Below are 15,778 nucleotides of genomic sequence, written 5' to 3'. Positions count from 1 at the left end.
CCCATGAACCATGAGATCATGACCTGAGCCAAAACCAAGAGTCAGACTCTTAACTGACAGAGCCACCCAAGTGCCCCAGAAATGAATTCTGTTAAGATTCTGGCCCATATCCTTCCTTATATTTTTGTCCAGATAACCGCAGGCCAGAAACAACATAAAAATGGAATCATGCTCTTATACTCTTTTTAAATCTTCTTTTTTCCATGGAAGAAAATATTATGAAAGCTTTCATGTCAATTAATAAAGACCGCATTACTTTTTTATTGGTTACACTGGGTAGAGATCTTATAGTTCATATTCAGAAAGGCTTACTCAGGAATGATATAGTAATAATTCAGTAAGTGTCAGATAACCTCAGTCAAAATTCATAACAATTTTATTAAGTCTCTACCATACCCCGAACAGCTTAGAAATATTATGTGATTTGCCTAACAATTAGCGTGCTGCAGCAAATCCAAAAAGTTCCCTACTATTTGGGGCCTTTTTAGTTCTAAGAGGGTGAGCCAAGAGTCCAGACTTCTAACCATTGGCGTAACACTGGGCCTCCAGCCACTGAATCCCGATGGCTCACGGTTGGTGAATTGTGCCCGAGTTGGTCTCGGTGGGACAACTGGTACCCCCGACATCCCAAACCCTCCCTGGCCCAGGTCAGAGGCATAAACAAAATGTGTCGAGTTTCTTTGTTATTTGTTTACATCAACAAAGTTACACTTAAAGCTCCTACTTAATTCCTTCATCCCGCATGTTTCTGGGGCAGAAGGCACACAGAACTTGGCTATGATATGTTCTTCCAAGAGCCTGGAAATATCCGTACTTGTCTTATATTTACTTGATAATTACCCGCCTCTCCCATTACAGGATAAGCCCCCAGGGTGCACACACTTTGTGTGTCCTTCAGTGCTCAGCACATAGTAAGTGTGGGACACCGCGTTGAGGTCAGGCTGTTTGGTTTGAAGCCCCACTCAGCCATGTAATAGCTTTGACTCTGGAAAAGTTACTCAACCTAACTGACCCTCAGTTTTCTCAACTGTAAAATGGTGACATTAACAGACATTAATATAGCTGCATAGGAACGTGAGGTATGTGTATGTGAACAGAGCACTTAGGATAGTGTTTTGCATCTAACAAGTATTCAATACATACCGGTTAACTATTATTATTGTTGTTGATTAGCAATGTTTTTGAAATTCAAAACAGTTGTGAAAGCAAAAACGGCTTTTACTAGGGGCCGGAAATGGCTTATAATTTGTGAGAAGGGAGATGATTCATTTTCAGAAATACCAAATAAGAGCTATGCTGTCTAGTTAACAATAGGTTTACAACTCATTGGAAATATGTATGAACTCTCCCCCCCGCCCCCCCCCCCCACACACACACACAATGGAGTCCCAAACCCTCAGACCCTTCCTTTCCTTGTTGTTCTTCTCCTCTCCATTTCACAGGCTTATTTTCACGGGCTTTGCAACCAGCAGGGGCCAAAGCGCAAAGGGAGGAGGGGCTGAAAGTCTCTGCATCACCTCAGGGAATGTCTGATTGTTCCAGACTACTTTTTATCTTACAGGGGCATAAACGATGTCCAGATAAGGCTGTAACCTCTGTAGTGCTCGGCCAATGAGGAACCAGGGGAGGGACTTGCACGCTAGGAGATAAGTTGTCTGCTGTAACTGCCATGAGTATGCCTGTCCTCAGACACCAGTTCTTGCAAGAAGGTTGATTAAAGCCTCGCTTCACTGTGCTCCGAGTCTCTACGTCCCTCCTTTGATTGGGTTGATGGGCTTATTTCTAACATAATTGAGACACAGCCTGTCTCAATTATGGGGGCGGGGGGAGGGGGTTGGTTTAAAGCAGTGAGTCCAGAGGTGACTGGGTGACTCAGTCGGTTAAACGTCCAACTCTTGATTTAGGCTAAGGTCATGATCTCATGGTTTGTGAGATTGAGCTAGCCTAAATCAGGCTTTGTACTGACAGCACGGAGCCTGCTTGGGATTCTCTCTCTCTCATTCTCTCTCTCTCTCTGCCCTTCCCCTGCTCATGTGAACTCTCTCTCTCTCTCAATATAAATACATAAACTGTAAAGCAGTGAGTCCATACGGAGAGCATAAGACAATTTGTTGGGGTGACAGAAGACAACACAACTTTTATTTATGACTTTTTAAATTTCACCGTACGATGTTTTTAGGCTATTCTTTGTATTGTACATATTATTTCAGGACATAATTTTTTTTTAATTGAGATAAAATTCATATGCCAAAATATTCACCCCCTTAAAATATATATATAATTCAGTGGGTTTTAGTATATTCATAAGGTCATGCAATCACCACTATCTAATTCCAGAACATTTCCATCACCCCAAAAAGAAACCTTGCATCCATCAGCAGTCACTTCTCACTCTATCCACCCTCCCACCCCTCCCTCCCAACATCAGCTCATCTACTTTCTTTCTCTATGGATTTGCCTGTTCTGGATATTTCACATACATGGAATCATAAATGCATAAATCCCCAAATAACTAAAATACATGTATTGGGGAATGTGTCTGCAAAAATATTTTACGGAGAGAGCACATGACCAAGAAGATGTGGAGAGCCCTGGCTGAGAGTGTCAAACCTTCTTGGTCTTGTCCCCAGCTCCTTTATGAATTTCCAACACAGACACTGACAGGAGGTCACAGCCTCCATCAACCTCTGCCAATTACAACCCAATGGCTGGCACAGGCCAAAGCAGAAGGCAATGTAAAGATAATATACATTTTGCTTTATAATGTATGATTTAACTTTGTTTCTACAAAAAGATGTTCCCCTAATTATGCTAGATAAGCTAATAGGGACCCAAGTTCGAATCCTTACTCTGCCACTTAACTGAAGCATGAGTTTCTGTGTCTGTAAAATGAGGGAGATAATAGGTGAGAATAAAGAACCCTTCTCCCTTCTGCATTAGAATTTGGCCTTGGGTTAACATTCTAGTTCCATTCCCCCCAGTTAATCCCCCCTGGTAATGTCCATCCCCCCTGGTAATGTCACCAGCTAGACCCCACGACCTGACCTTTATTACTCAGCTGCTTGCACTCACCAACCTTTGTCCTACAGGTTTTCTTAAAGCTCTTTCTGGCTTATCTTTTAACTCAGGCAAGAGACTTGCAGCCATAGCATCACCGCTAGAAATGAAATTACCCCCAAGCGATAAAGGCTGCCCTGAGGGAGAGCTTACGCCAGTTTGGACTCCCAACCTGCGACAGATGGACCATGCTGCAACCCGTGCAGTGACCAAAAGTCAACTTTACCTCATTATGATACTAAAATCTCCGGCCACGGGGGAGCACGAGCCTCATTTACAGAACATACAGTGTATGTGTAGGCGTGTTTCCTTAAGGCACATGTGTGACCTTATGCCCGCCCGCCTCTACATCCGACGACAAGGCTCCCCTTTCTAAATATTCATCCTCACCCTAAATTAAAACAACAACATCCACCCTTGCTTGGAGAGTCACAGCTTTGGAAGTTATCCTCCGTGGTTTCTTTATTTGCTGCAAATAAAGTTTCTTTTGTGTGACAACTGTCCCTGTAGCTTCTATCTGTGACTCACCAAGGGGCAAACTCATGCTAGTTCCGTTACAACAAGGATAGAATGTCACATATGTTTCTCAGTAACATTTCTTTTCCTCCCCTTTTTTTTTTAAAGTTTATTTATTTATTTTAAGAGAGAGAACAGGGGAGCAGCAGAGAGAGAATCCCAAACAGGCTCCGCACAGAGCCTGATGCGGGCACTCAAACTAACAAACCATGAGATCATGACCTGAGCCAAAACCAAGAGCTGGGTGCTCAACCAACTGAGCCACCCAGGCGCCCCCTCCAAGTAACATTTCTTGTGATAAGGATGATCCCTTGTTGCTAAGTTGCTCCTGGGTTGGAAGAACTGTAAATACTAGATGGGATCCCATAGCACAGGCTTCCCTGAGTGAGATGACTCTTGTTCTGTCCCATACAGAGACTCTGGAAAATGTCCCTATGGGGTTGTAACAAGAGAATTTGGCTGCTGCCAGGCAGGAGGCTTTTTTTTTTTTTTTAAGCCAGGAGGAGTCCTGCACTTGCCCAGTGGGATCTCGTCTTCTCCCATCTGTGGACCGCTGCACACCATCCCTCAGAAAAGAAAAGGTTGGCACTGCCCTGACAGCAGCCTGTGGTTCCTGTCTTACGGCCCGACAGGCAGAATGGGGCCAGGTGTGGCCTGTGGCAGTCTTTGAATCTGGAGGTTTAGGAGAGTCTAGAACACTTCCGATGAGCGTTACAGATTAAGTCACGCAGAGAGCCTGGCATACGGTAAGTACTTAAGTGATAACTGTAAGTGCTAAATATGTGATTATTGTTCTTATTGATGTATCGTTTTATCTACATTCACCAACTCATAGTGGGCAAGAGATGATTCTAACCCTGAGAAGCCCGTGGCGGAGGGAGGTATCAGACTGCCAGATATAGCCCCATGACGAAACATGAGAAAACACCTTTCTGTAACTCGAAAAGGAGAAAGTATACAAATGTCCATATGATGAGGGAGCATCAGGCAAGTTGAGGGCTAAGCACAAGTAGCACCCCACCCCCACCCCAGGTGGGACGTGTGATATTCCTCGGGCACTTCAAGCTCCCAAGAACAAAGGAAAGGACAGAAAACAAATGGTTAAACTGGGAAGTGTCTCCATCAGTTTACAAGTATCTTAGAACGACTACCAAAAAAGGACAATCTTATCAATAGCCTAAAGTCCAGGAACTCCCCACTGTCTTGACGTTAAAGCTTTGCTAGAGGGAAAAACAACCTTAGCCTGACAACAGCTAGGCCTCCAGTAATCTGTGAGAAACTTCCTCTTGACTTTACCTCCCCCAACTCCGTAGTATATAACCAGCCCCTGTTCGCAACCCCAGTGCAGCTCTTCCTGCCCAAGGGTCCCATCCCCGTGCTTTAACATAAAATCACATTTTTGCACCAAAGACGTCTCAAGAATTCTTTCTTGGCCTTCAACTCCAGATCTCACCATGACTCCGAAACAGGGGGAAGAGTGGGGAACTCTATTTTGAACTACGTGTATTTGGGAATCCAAGAAGACTTCTCAGAGTAAGAAACCAGCCTTTGGCCCATGGCACAGGATCGTGGGTTGGATGATTGGAAGGTAAGATTGGAGCTTACCTTCTTCCCCTGCTCACTGTACACGTGGTAGATCGCTGCAACCATGGGCATGCCTCTCTCTATCCATGCCCCTGGGTAGTTCTCATCCACAAACACCTGACCTTGAGCCAATGACTTGCTTTGACCGACTGGACAATGTGTCACAAGAAACAAAAATTGAAAAATGCTTACACATGAGGGGCTTACTCTCTCTTGTTGCTCTCGGGACCCCTGCCACTGCTGCCATGGGAAGAAGCCCCAGCTAACCCTACTGGGTGATGGGAGGCACCGGGAGGTAGAAACGGCCATCCCAGCTGAGTATCTTAGGCCAGCCAGCCCCCAGCCAACCAGGAAGCCCACTAAGATGCAGGAGTGAGCCCATCCCAGGCCAGCCACACCTAGCTCAGATTTGCAGAGCCACAGGGATACTGTGATTTATTATAAGAAATTGATACTTGGTCTTTGTCCCTATTCCTGGCACACAGCTCCTAAAACCCTTGGAATCTCTTAAATTTTAACAGCCAATGAAAGAATCTTGTGTTATAATAGTCTATCTTTTGTCCTCAAATAGCTCCAGTTCTGAAATAGGTCCAGTGATAAAGGTGAAAGGAGTGTCTTGTTATTCCTAACAAGACACTTTCAATAACAATGAATTTATGTTAATGAGGATGGGGCTGGTTGCCTGGGGAACCAACCTTGTGACTCCATTGGAAACTGCAGCCCACCTTTCTCCAAGGAAGGGGCAGGGTCTGGGAGGATAAATCCACTTTTTGCCTTACAGGGGCATAGGCGACATCCGGGTCAGGCTGTAACCTCTGTAGTACTTGGCCAATGAGGAACCAGGGGACGGACTTGCATGCTAGGAGATAAGTTGTCTGCTGTAACTGCCCCGAGTGTGCCTGCCCATCAGACACCTGCTTTTGCAAGAACATTGATTAAAGTCTTGCTTCACCGGGCTCTGGGTCTCCGAATTCCTCCTCTGGTTGGGTCAATGGGCTTATTTCTAACAACTGAGGCCAACACCCGGAAGACGATGGACTAATGTCTCAAAGACCACCTAGAAAGTACTGAAAATACTTCTAGGTTTATCTAAGGAAAATGTGGGATAAAGGTCAGTAGGTACATGTAGGTTGGCAGTAAAGGTCATGTCGATCATTGCTTTGGGGTCAACCACACAGAGTCCTACTGGCTCAGGGCAGCATGAGGGGGTCATTTTAGCTCCAATCACTTGGGATGCTTTGCCCCCAGGGTCTTCTGCCTGAGTTAAGAGATAAGCTTGAAAGAAGAATTTAAGCATTCTTCTTAGTACAGACTAAGGTCAAAATGGAGGTGTTGACGTCCTCTTTTATCTCCAGGTAGATGGTGTCAGGATTGAGTTAAACCATAGGACGGTCTATAATTCTGGTGTTGCAGACTTGTTGAGATTGGGAAGAAACCCCACACATTGGTAACCAGAATGGTTCAGTGTGAGTAGTGAGGAGACTCGCAAGTGGAGTGTTTCCTCCTTTACAACCACCCAGCTGAACTCAACCCAAATTGCTGAAACAGAATCGTGAGCCTATTCTTTTAAGCCACTGAGTCTGGGGGTGGTTTTTTATGTGGCACCAGACAACTGAGCCCCAGGGAGTTGGTCCCTGCCCTTCGGAAGCACTGGAAGAGCCCTGAACTAGGAGTGAGGGAGGGAGGTGTCTCTGGCCCAGGGTCCACCACCTGTTCCCTCAGTGGGTCTTCAGGGAAGATGCTTAACCTTTCCAAGCCTCAGCATGTCACCGGAAGACTGCTCTCCTGTCTCACTCGCTGGGTCGTTGTGAGGATCACATATAGCTATGCGGGGGCGCCTGGGTGGCTTAGTTGGTTAAGGTCCAACTTCGGGTCAGGGCATGATTTGATGGTTCATGGATTCAAACCCTGCATCAGGCTCTTTGCTGTCCACACAGAGCCCACTTGGATCTTCTGTCTCCCTCTCTCTCTGCCACTCCCCTGCTCGCCCTCTTTCCTCCCCCTCCCCACCCCCCGTCTTAAAAAATAAAAAATTAAATAAATAATAAACACATATAGCTACACAGATCCCTCAAGGGAGCTATTAGCATGGCCTGAGTGGAAGCTGGAAGAAACTTTGTCGCCCAGTAACTATTAATAATGCCATAAGAAGAAAGCGTGGCATCACAGAGTACTAACTGCATCACACTTCTTGCCCATTTTCCCATTTGATCCTGGCACACCATTACAAGGGGGATAATAAGATCCTAATTTAGGGATGAGGATGCTGACACTCAGAGAGGTGCTGTCATTTTCTCAAAATTGCACAGCAGAGCCTGGGGAGACAAGCATGGGCACTGATCCTCCAGACTCCAGAGCCCTCTTCCCACCCCACACGCTGCCTCTCCTCCCTCCCCACACGCCCTCGGCCTCCTGAATGCTGGAGTGGAGTGAATCCTAGGCTTCCCGGCCCCGGGACCTGTGCAAGGAGAGCCTGCCGGAGCCAGGAGCAGAGCTGCCCACGAGTGTTCAAAGAGGTTCTTCAACAAATTCCACATGCACTCTTGCCTTCCTTTCTGATACCCAGGCAACTTCCCAAATCTAGTTCAAACACTGCTCTGGGTCACCAAAGCAACCTTACCGAGAATGAAGGCTACATCTTCCCTATTAGCATTTATTTCTTAAGTTCCCATGGGTCTGTCGAAAGACAGAGAGGATTATGCTATCATCCTCTTCTTCCATGGCTTCCTATCTGCTGTTACCCAGGAGATGGGAGCGGAAAGGAAAAAGGAGCCCTCGTGACTGGCCCAGGGCACTCAGTTTGAAGGCCATTCAAAGCAGCCTTGCTTTTTGTCAAGAGTCTGCATGGTCTAGAGTTCGTGTAGAAACGCATGGCATTTCCAGTGGCCCACCATGGTTCCATGGGAGCCGGCCTTCCCCTATCACCCCATTACCCTGGGACTCCATCAGTCTTCTCCGAGACTTGCACAGATTTCTCTAGAACTCCCTTCTCAGATTCTAAAGCATCTGTGCAAACGAAGTGTTGCCTTTCCCAAACAGCAGGCCTAGGCACCTTCATAACACACTTTCAAAACAGTTGCTTCATTTGTTGTATCATTTACCTGAATTTAGGAGTCTTGATATCCCAGCCTTTTAATAACAGAAAACTCCACGATTCATTTGTGTCTCCTAATGGCAGGATTCCTTCTTCGTTTCCAGCTGTGGTTAGCCTTGTTTCTTTATATCATTTTAGCCTTGTCTTTAGACACCATGAACCCCCGAATCGATTGACTTCCCATCTTAAGCGGGAAGCGACCCACGTAGAGGTAATCATAGCTAGCATTTGTGGAGTGTATTATTTGTCAGGCGCTGCTACAAATAACTCAAGGCATTAAATTGCAAGAACCCCTCATAAGTAATATTATTCTATGTTATACATTTTATTTTATTTTTTTAATTTTAGAGAGAAAGAGAGACCACACTTGTGCACAAGTGCAAGAGGGGCAGAGGCAGAGAGAGAGAGAGAAAGAGAGAGACAGAGAGTGAATCCCAAGTAGGCTCCATGCTCAGTGAGGAGCCCAACCCAGGGCTCGATCCCAGGACCCCAGGATCATAAGGTGAGCCGAAATCTAGACTCAGGCGCTCAACCAGCTGAGCCACCCAGGTGCCCCTATCTTATTTTATAGATGAGGACACTGAGGCTCATCAAGGTTGAGGAACTTCCCAACCTCATATAGTGGGTCAGTAGCAAAGTTAAGCTTGGAGATCAGGCTGGCTGCAGCTCTCGCCTATTCTATTACAGCCTCCCTTAAGTATGTGGCATCAGTTTAGACACAGAGGTCAACAGAGAGGAGCAAGTGAGACTCAGGGGAGAGCGGCCCTTTACAGCTTACCAAGCCATGAGCAATAAAAGCATTTGCCTTAAAAACAAAACAAAACAAAACAAAAACACTGTAGATGACATTAGCCCCAGTACATCAAACAAAAAGACCTAACAGTAGTAAGTTTTGGTCCAGTTACAAATCACGGTGTAACCTTGGGAAAGTGTTTGTCCCTCTCTGGGCCTGTGTAAACTTGGGAAAGTGTTTGTCTCTCTCTGGGCCTCAGCAGTAGAATAAGTGGGTCTCAACTCCAGGATCTACCCTTTGAGATCATGAGACTGGAGTAGTCTTTTATTCGTCTTACTTACAGAGAAGGACAGGAAGGGAGGTCCTGCAAAGGGCCAGGGAGGGTCTAGCTCAGGGTGGCGTGAGACCACACAGCATGGCCACCCGCTCACTTGCCTTGAGATGGCTTGGGACACCTCTGCTGCCTCTTCACGCGGTCTCACTCTCATTTTCCAAAAGGACAACATATGCTGCTTGGCAAACCCAACTGTAGATTCTTGGCACAAAGCAGTTGTGGGTGTGTGCTTAGCTCTTTTCTTCCTCGGGAACAATGCTCTGGGCAACAGCTCTTTAGTTGGTTAGTTGGAGTCCTGAGAACAGAAAGGGACAAAAGATGCATTTGTCATAATATCAAGAGCCACCAAAGGACTGGAAGGGGTAGAGCGTGGCCTTGTATCCAATGAAGAGGGTGCTCCAGTGGTCTTGTGGGCAGGGGTTGGGGCATTTGGTGCCCTAGACATTCAGAGGATGCTTTCTGGTTATGAAATTTGTTATCCCGCTCATAGGTACCTCGCAAAAACCTTGGGTGAGGCAGACAGGAATGGGGACAACAGTGAAGAGGACGGTGGTGACGGTGATGAAAGGGCAGCCCGGGTGCACTGAGCCCTCCCGTGTGCCAGGCATTGTGCTAAAGATTTCCCATGCATTGACTCTGGAAGCTTCCCCAAAATGCCAGGAAGCAGAAACCATTTCTTATGCCCAGAGAAGCCGAAGCTTACCGAAGCTAAGTCAGGTGCTCAAAGAAATGCAGCGGTATGTACATGAAAATGTAGCAGAACTGGGTTTTTAACTCAGATCTCTCCCACCCTGGGGCTCTAACTCTTTATTTTATGGATGCAATAGCTGAGGCTTAGAGCTAGCAAGTAGCTCAGAGCTAGAAAAATCAACTCAACTTTTAAAATCTGAGGAGAGGGGCGCCTGGGTGGCTCAGTTGGTTAAGCATCCGACTTCAGCTCAGGCCGTGATCTCATGGTTCGTGAGTTCAAGCCCCACATCGGCTTTTCTGCTGTCAGCACAGAGCCTGCTTCAGATCCTCTGTCTCCCTCTCTCTCTGCCCCTCCGCTCATGCTTTCAATCTCTCTCAAAAATAAACACTTAAAAGAGTTGTTAAGTGTCAGCTTTTTTTTTTTAATGTTTATTTATTCTTGAGAAAGAGAGAGAGCATGAGCAGGGGAGGGGCAGAGAGAGAGAGGGAGACAGAGAATCCTAAGCAAGCTCCACACTGTCAGCACAGAGCCCAGTCTGGGGCTTGAACTCATGAACCACGAGATCACGACCTGAGCCGAAATCAAGAGTTGGGCACTTAAATGACTGAGCCACCCAGGTGCCCCTAATTTTTTTACTCTTTTTTTTTTAATTTTTTAAAGTTAATTTATTTTTGAGAGAGACAGAGACAGAGACAGAGAGCAAGGAAGGGAGAGAGAAAGAGGGAGACACAGAATCTGAAGCAGGCTCCAGGCTCTGAGCTGTCAACACAGAGCCCAATGCAAGGCTCAAACTCACAAACCATGAGATCATGACCTGAGCCGAAGTCAGATGGTCAATCGACTGAGCCACCCAGGTGCCCCCTTTTTTTTTAATCTTTATTTTTGAGACAGAGACAGAGACAGAATATGAGTGGGGGTGGGGCAGAGAGAGAGAAGGAGACACAGAAACCAAAGCAGGCTCCAGGCTCTGAGCTGTCAGCACAGAGCCTGACGCAAGGCTCAAACCCATGGACCACGAGATCATGACTTGAGCTGAAGTAGGACACTGAACCAACTGAGTCACCCAGGCGCCCCGTAAAATAAATAAACATTTTTAAAAATTTGATTAAAAATAAAATCTGCAGAGAGGTGAAATACTCAGATTGGTGGGGAAAACAGAGAAAACAAATATCTGACTGGTGCCAGACAGAGCTGGGGCAGACCTGAGCCAAAATCCTCATGAATGTCACCTCCTTCCTTCCTCTTCCCTTCAGGAGGCACTTTTTTGGGAACAAAATCCCATGTTCTTTCATTCTTTTCCATAATCCTGGGGATGACCCACCACTCTTCCCCCATCCAGCTGCCTTACCTCTTTTCTACCTTTTTTTTAAAGATTTAACTTTTTTTTTATATGTTTTTTATTTTTTTGAGAGACAGACAGACAAAACATGAGCAGGGGAGGGGGAGAGAAAGAGGGAGACACAGAATCCATCTGAAGCAGGCTCCGGGTTCTAAGCTGTCAGCACAGAGCCCGACATGGGGCTCAAACTCACCAACCATGAGATCATGACCTGAGCTGAAGTCAGACGCTTAAGTGACTGAGCCACTCAGGTGCCCCTCTTTCCTACTTTTCTTCAATCCTACCTTCATAGAGCTTTGTTTATAGTCTCTTGGGGAAAGAGATGTTAATTAAGAAATCACATGAATTATCATTACAAATTGTGACTTGTGTCTGGTTACTATCATGGGGAAGTATAGTGAGCCACAACATCTAATCCTAAGAACTCATGGAAGGCTTCCCAGAGGAAGTGACTTTGGGTCTGGGACATGCTGGTCTGGGTCAGAGTTTTCTTTCAAGCCAGTGGGGCAGGGACAAGTGATCCTTAATGAAAGAGGAGGAGAATGTGGTGGAGGAGGAAGATGTGCCCTGAAATTTATTAACTCAGCCCTTGCAGATTTGGGACTTACTGAGAGTAGGCTGGCTGAGGTCTCTACCCTCCAGGGCAGTGGTTCTCCAATTGTGGTCCCTGCACAAGTGGCAACAGCTAACAATGTACATCCTGAGGCCCTGCCACAGACCTATCAAATTGAAAACTTTGGGGAAGAAGCCAACAATCTGTGTTTAATAAGCCCTCTTGACCATTCCACAACCTGCTCAAGTTGAGAGCCACGTTCTCCATGTCTACAGTCAAGTGCATTCATTCACTCACAGTATAATAGACCCTGCTTCTCTTCCACTCTCTAGGCTCTCCACATGCTCTTCCTGAAATTAGAATTCATAGATGATATTTTGAGAGAATGCCTGATAGGAGTTTATAGCTGTAGAGAGAAATGTGACCAGTTGTTTGATGGGGTTGCAAGTGGGGATAAAATACAAGGATTTTAGCAATTCAGAGGTTAATTTCCCAGGGGATAAGACTCCAAGGGGTGAAAGCATATTCTATGAGCTGGAAAGAACCTAGTACATCATGTTCCCCACCCCCATGCAAAAGAAGATCTCACCCTTTATTATTGTTTTTTATTATGTTTAAATGTTTTTTTAAGTTTATTTTGAGAGGGAAAGAGACAGAGTGAGTGGGAAGGGGCAGGGAGAGAGAGAGAGAATCCCAAGCAGTTTCCCTGCTGCCAGCGCAGTGCCCAATGTGAGGCTTGAACTCCCAAAACTGTGAGATCATGACCTGAGCCGAAACCAAGAGCTGGATGTTTAGCCAACTGAGCCACCCAGGCGTCCCAAACGTCGCCCTTTAAAGCAGCCTTTTCCATGGTTGGCTGGTGGTGTCTGAGATGAAACCTGCCTCCCCCTGACGTCCTTCTACCGGCCTTAGTTCTCTAGACTCTTACAGAAAATCTTGTCCTCCTTCCCCACAACCTTCCAAGGGTGACAGTCATGCTAATCTGTGATCCTTAGTAAAGAAAGACACAATCACTGACCAACCAAATAGAAGACCCCAAACTTCTAAATGCTTTTATCGAAGCAAAAGTGAACATGATAGAAACTTCAAGTACATATGCCCTTCAGCTGAGCCAGCTAACACGAGAGGGTGGCTGTGCAGACTGGCCCACTTTCTGAAGAATGTTAAATAAAGGTCACAGGATCCAATTCCTAACCCTGGCCCAAGCCTCCGATGCTCCCCAGCTCACTGATACCTCTCCTGTGTGGTTTTTCTTAAGCCCTGCATTCATGACTTGGACCATATATTTAAACTGCCAGTGCTTATATGTATTAACCACTTCACAGCCAGGATCTACTTAGTTTCTGGAGGAAACAGTCCTCAGAACATGTTTCTTGTGTCATCCTGAGGTTCCTCGTCACATCCAACCAATTGTCCGTTCATTCACACATTCGTTTAACCATCCTGCACATTCCATGCCAGTCTCCTTGCAGTTGGGCACTGTCCAATTTCTTCTCCAAATTGAGAAACCGAAGCCTAGACAAGTCCTGCTCCAAAGAATATGCTAACAAAAGAGCCAACTTTGAGAAGACAAACTTTGGCAGAGTATAACAAAGCAACTTAAATTCTCCTTCATACTTGTACTCTCACTCTCTCCCAACAGCTTGGGAAGAAGGCAGAGAGATGATTAGTACATCTCAGACAGAGCCAGACTGAGGCCCAGGAGAAAATACAACACAGGGGACCTGCCTTTCAGCCTGGTGTTCCCACCACCAGTCAGTACCTCCCAGGCTTGGGAAGGCTCTCAGGGACACCACTATCTGGAGATGATGTCAGCCCTTAAGTGATGAGAGGGAACTTATCATTAACCAAAGCAAAACCTCAGAAGAAACTTACTATGAAATGGGTCTCTGACATTTCTTGAATAAAGACGGTCTTTGGAGAGTCACACCGAGATAAATTCTCACTCCTCTGGGTCTGGAATCACAGCTTCTCTATGCTCTCTATGATGTCGGACAAAAATGTGACCGCAAGCTCTTAAACTTGCTTTCCACCAAAAGCCGGAGAGAGAGATCATCTGCCCACCACCTCGTAACAACTGGAGCCAAATCTCTGTTTCATTTTTACCAAGAAAAAGACTCCATCCTACCACAACAGGCCTTTGAATTCAAGCCTCTTCACAGAGGAAGCAAAAGACTTCCTAATCTCAAGCAAAAAAAATGCCAGCTATGTGCTCCCACAGGGTTCCAGTGCCCTGCAGGCACAGGGCACCAGGGCTATCACAATAACCTCCCAGCTGATCTACAATTCAATTCTCTTTTGTATAAAACTCCAGACACTGTCGCAGTTCAGATCCCAAGCTTCAGTCCCAGGACAGTCCACTCTGTCCTCTCTACCAGAAGCATCTCCTGATTCAGAAATCTAGACAGACTAGGATCTGGGGCCCAGAGACGACCATATACATAGCTCTAACTCTTTCAGAGGAAAGATGAATTCCCAATCTGACCCAGTAAGTGCTGCCTTCTGTGTACCAGGCACAGGGGAGAAAGGATGTGGGTGAGCAGTGGGGGATGGGAGCAGAGAAGAAGTAGGAAGCCCTCAAACACACATATACCCAAGAAAAATGAGCCAGGCAGCCATTGTGTCAGTAGTGAGGGTTTTATAGTAAGTGCTTTGGGTGTCAGAGGAAATGGATTTGACCGGGGACATTGGCTAACTTGCCAGTTTCCCAGAGAAATGTCAATCTCCTTCCCTCTGCCCCTCAGGCCTAATCCCACCATCAGATTTATTTTTGCATCCAGCCCTGTCCTCTGTCTCTCCACAGCTGACTATAAAATTTACTGTGCTTTTATCAGCACCAGGGTACCTGGTGAATAGTATTTCATTTAGGCTTATAAGAAGCTGTAAAAAATAAAAAAGAAAAAGAAAAGAAAAGAAAAAAAAAAAGAAAAGAAAAAATGGACATAAATCGTAATGGTTACCCATGATGTATTGTTAAGTCAAAAAAGTTAGATGCAGAGTAATGTGTAGAGTAGAATCGCATTTTTCTTACCACTGCCACAAACAAAAACAAGCATACCCACGTGTATCAGCTGCACCATGGGAAATGTCTGATTGGGTAGGCAAAAAATGGTGAAGGTTAGAGAAAAGTGTTATAAAATCTACTCCTTCCTCTCCCTGCATATAACCTGAGATAATCACTTCCTGATCCTTCACTAGGGGCAGGAATGTCTCAGACCCCAGTATAGGGGCCCATGGAGAAAGACCAAGACATAAGTCCTGCTTGAGTAAAAAGCCAGAAAAGCAAATGAGGCTTGACTAGCCTCAGGTATTATTTGCTCACCCTCAAGGGCTGGTAGATGATAACCCAGTGAGATATTCCCTCCCAGCACCACTTCTGCATAACAGACTAAAAGTCAGTCCCTAAAACCCTCACCAAGAGAATACTTGGGGCTAACAGGAACGTTGAACAGTGGATTTGGGGGCCCAGGAGTCTACATTCTAGAGCTCTGCTTCTCCCTTCTCCATGAATTCACTGGGACTGACTCAGAGCAGGCTCTAGCCTCAGGGTCTAACCCAACACACGTTCCAAGACAGAGTAGTGGATAACCCTTAAGTGACGAAGTTCACCAGGCAACTACCTAGATATCTGAGGACCAGAATGACCTGCAAAGAACAACGACAAACTAGGAACAGATACCATTTGAAGCAGAAATAGAACAGGCAGACCAAGAAGGTAAAATAAGTAAGGATGATGGATATACTTAATGAGATAAAGAACAGCATGAAATGAAATAAAATATGAAAGTATTTTAAAAAAAGATATGAAATTATTTAAAATATAGAGGCATTATATATGAAAAACATAATATAGAGTTGAAAAACAACATAATGGAAA

The sequence above is a fragment of the Panthera leo genome, chromosome D2 (assembly GCF_018350215.1).
Source record: "Panthera leo isolate Ple1 chromosome D2, P.leo_Ple1_pat1.1, whole genome shotgun sequence".
Taxonomy (NCBI): Eukaryota; Metazoa; Chordata; class Mammalia; order Carnivora; family Felidae; genus Panthera; species Panthera leo.
The sequence above is the reverse complement of the archived record's forward strand: the minus strand, read 5'-3'. Positions refer to the sequence as shown.